The following is a 4,648-nucleotide window of genomic DNA, read 5'->3' on the forward strand; positions in this document are numbered from 1 at the left end:
ACAACGCACAAAACCTAACATGCTCAACTAATTAAAGTTAATAAACATACCACTCGAATTCATTAATCAAGACTCCACACTTAAATAATTCAATTGACTCAACATACTTATGAACTAATTCCAAACACTTGACTCTTTATATATAATTTAATTAATTTAATTTGGAGTAAGCAATAGACGAGGTTGTCCAATCCACCAAATCATTTTGGTCCCAAATGACCATTTGAAATAAAAGTTTAGCGCGATGCAAGAATGGGCGCGACTCCATTCTCACAAAGTTAGTGTAGGATCCCATCTAACTTTCATTACAAAATAAAATGTAAATACCAAAAGAGAAGAGGACATGTTGATCAAACAAGCCTCGAAAAGCCACGGGCTACCACCGTGTACCCCAACCCATAATTGTCAATACTCTAGAAGTGCACGCTTTCCAGAGTTTTATTGCTCATCCATGTTTCACTTTACGTGATTACAACTTTAATTAATAGCCGACTCAATCAAGAAGACCATACATAACAATCATACATCAATTCATTTTTAATCTTACTTAGGACAATGGTGATCACAACACAACTGACCTTTAATTCCATTAAACTTCCAAATTATCCAAAATTGTTGAACATAGTCAACCCACCTAGCCATTTCGGCTTAATAAACCACCTTTACTCAACATACTAACAAGTCATGATTGAGTAATAAATAAATAAATAATAACATTGTGGAATAATTAATAAATTCATTCCACTTAAACCATTCAATTCCAATCCTTTAATAATCCAAATGTGGTTAACAAACCAATCCAATAAAATATGTTTGTATCAACATTCTATACAAACCATTAATCCAATATAATTTGACATGCTTGCATCCATAATTCCATACAAACACAATCAATTCACCAAAACATGTCTCATAAGCATAAGTACATGAATTAATTTAATGCATAACCAAACAATTTCCATACAAGTGTTCTCTAATCATGAAACTAAGTTCTTTCCTTTTTGGTACCTAAACATGATACTACTTACAACGAAGTAGACATGTACGTACCTCGTGTAAACAATCCTTTGCGCCACTTTTAATTAATTAAAAGTCTCCTAGAGAAAAATCACTTCCTAGAAAACAACCAATAATCACAAATTAATACTTACAAAAATTTCCAGCAATATAATCTAGATTAAAAGTCCTTAAAACTTCATTAAAAACATGTTTTTATGGTTAATTAGTCATTATAAATACAATAGGAACAAAAGCCCCAAATTAATTGCTCATTAGAACCCTAAAATCTCAATTTGATTAAATTAAAACCCTAGGTTTATAAATCATAAAATCTGAAAATTATAACATAAACAAAATTTGAAATTTATAAGTTTAAGCTATTAAAAATATGATTTTGATACTAAAAATATAAACTTTATACCATAAAATCAAAACATAAACAAAATTAATACTTTCAAGCAAAATAGGAAAACAAAAGAGGGGAGAGAAAGGGGCAGCCATGTGGGCCGTTGGTGGGCCGCTGGAGGGTCGCCGGTGGGTTGCAGTAGGTGGCAGCAATGGTGAGTAGTGAAAGTTCCTCATGTAGGAGAGGAGGAAAAGAAAGAAAGAAAAGAAAGAAAAAAAAAGAAAAAGAAAAAGGAAAGGAAAAGAAAAATAAAAATAAAAGAAATAAAATAAAGGAGAAAGTAAATTAGACTAACCTTTTGTGTGGGAAAAATTTGGGGATGTATGGGGTATTTATAGGAGAGAGAGTGGTGTAGGGTTAGTTTTAAAATTGGGCCTCATAAAATTAATGGGCCAATAAGATAAATGAAATGGGCTAGCTTTGTTTAATATGTATGGCATAAATTGTTGAATGGACAATTAAAAATCCTTTTAGAACAAAATCAATTATCAACCCAAAAATAATTTGGAACTTTAAAACTTAAATCCCAGAAAACACACATAAATATTATAAATAAAATAAAATTCATTTATAATATATTTATAAATACGGGGGATTACAACGGTAAACATATCGGCAATTATTATTTCCGGGGGAAAAATGTCAAAAAATTCTAAAATTGATAGCTATTATCCACGCTTTTTGAGGAATTTTTTATGTTACTGGGTCCGGTGGCGAAAAGTCTGGAGACCTTATGGGATACATCTTAGGGTCAATTAATGACGTTTGGAACCATTTAAGACCATTACATGTTGTAAAAAAATGGTCGTGGTAGGCTTCAGTTTACGAAATCGGTGCAAGTTTGGAACGGGTAAATTGGCCGTTTTAAGGCATATTGGATGGTTCCACCCATTGAATTGGACTCCCGGAGGGTATTAGGTAATATGGTAAACATCTCGGCAATTTTTATTTCCGGGCGAAAAAATGTCAAAAAATTCCAAAATTAAAGGCTTATTATCCACACCTTTTGAGGAATATTTGATGTTATGGGGTCTGGTGGCGAAAAGTTTTGAGAGATTATGGGATATATCTTAGGGTCATATAATAACGTTTGGAACCATATATGACCATCATATGTTGTTATAAATGTCCGTGTTAGGCTTGAGTTCACGATATCAGAGCAAGTTTGGAACGGGTAAATTGACCGTTTAAAGGCATATTGGATGGTTCCACGCACCCATTGAATTGGACTCCCAGAGGGTATTAGGTACTATGGTAAACATCTTGGCAATTTTTATTTCCGAGCGAAAGAATATCATAAAGTTCCAAAATTAAAGGCTATTACCCACGCTTTTTGAGGAATTTTTGATGTTACGGGGTCTGGTGGCGAAATGTTTTGAGACCTTAGGGGATACATCTTAGTGTCATATAATGACGTTTCGAACCATATATTACCATTACATGTTGTAAAAAATGGTCGTGGTAGGCTTTCGTTTACGAATTCGGAGCAAGTTTGGAACATGTAAATTGACTGTTTAAAGGTATATTGGATGGTTCCACCCATTGAATCTGACTCCCGGAGGGTATTAGGTATTATGGTAAGCATTTCGGCAATTTTTATTTCCGGGCAAAAAAATGTCAAAAAATTCCAAAATCAAAGGCTATTATGCACGCTTTTTGAGGAATTTTTGAAGTTACAGGGTCCGATAGCAAAAAGTCTTGAGACCTTAGGGGATACATCTTAGGGTCATATAATGACGTTTGGAACCATATATGACTATTACATGTTGTAAAAAATGGTCGTAGTAGGCTTCTGTTTACGTAATCAGTGCAAGTTTGGAACGGGTAAATTGACGGTTTTAAGGAATATTCGATGGTTCCACCCATTGAATTGGACTCGCGGAGGTTTTTAGGTACTATGGTAAACATCTCGGTAATTTTAATTTCCGGGGAAAAGAATGTCAAAAAATTTCAAAATTGATGGCTATTATCCACGCTTTTTGAGGAATTTTTGATGTTACAGGGTCCGGTGTCGAAAATTTGAGACCTTAGGGGATTTTTTTTAAGGTCATATAATGACGTTTGGAACCATATATGGATATTATATATTGTATAAAAAGGTCGTGGTAGGCTTCAGTTTACGAAATATTTGTAAGTTTGAAACGGATAAATTGACCGTTTTAAGGCATATTGGATGGTTCCACCCGTTGAACTGGACTCCCGAAGGGTATTAGGTAGTACGGTAAACATCTCGGCAATTTTTTTTTCAGGGCGAAAAAATGTCAAAAAAGTCCAAAATTAAAAGCTATTATCCACGCTTTTTGAGGAATTTTTGATATTACGGGGTCCGGCGGCGAAAAGTCTTGAGACCTTAGGGGATACATCTTAGGAACTTATAATGGCCTTTGGAATCATATATGACCATTACATGTTGTAAAACATGGTCGTGGTAGGCTTCAGTTTACGAAATCGGTGCAAGTTTGGAACGGGTAAATTGATCGTTTTAAGGCATATTGGATGGTTCCACCCATTGAATTGGACTCCCGGAGGGTATTAGGTACTATGTTAAAAATCTCGGCAGTTTTCATTTCCGGGCGAAAAAATGTCAAAAGATTCCAAAATAGAAGGCTATTATCTACGCTTTTTGAGGAACTTTTTATGTTACGGGTCCGGTGGCGAAAAGTCTTATGACTTTAGGGGATACATCTTAGGGTCATATTATGACTTTTGGAACCATATATGACCATTACATGTTGTAAAAAATGGTCGCATTAGGCTTCAGTTTACGAAATCGGTGCAAGTTTAGAATGTGTAAATTGACCGTTTTAAGGCAAATTTGATGGGTGTCATTTATGGCACCCATTTGATGAATATTTAGGTTATTTTCTCCTTTATTTTGTGGCTTTCATGCTTAATAAATGCTTAGTTTTATGCTTTTGCTCTTAGTTTTACCTTTCCTCTAGTGTTTTGTAGCTTTCGTGTATTTCATTTGTTTTCTAGCCTTTTTTCCTTTATTTGCTCTATTTCCGTAGTTGTAGGTATTGTATGAGGTTCGAGTCTTGATATTGGTGATTTGCTAAGGTGGAGGAAGCTTTTGGAGCAAGTTCATGGCAATTGGAAAGCTCAAGATGCAAGGAAGTGGAATTTCTAAGTCTTAGCTTTTGCGCTCTCATGCCGTGCTATCATTAAGAAGTGGTGAACCCACTAATCAAGAGCATTATTAGCTACTGCCACTTTTAGTGTTCAACATCATCATTATCGTGC

The sequence above is a fragment of the Chenopodium album genome, chromosome 19 (assembly GCF_948465745.1).
Source record: "Chenopodium album chromosome 19, dcCheAlbu1.1, whole genome shotgun sequence".
NCBI classification, from domain to species: domain Eukaryota; kingdom Viridiplantae; phylum Streptophyta; class Magnoliopsida; order Caryophyllales; family Amaranthaceae; genus Chenopodium; species Chenopodium album.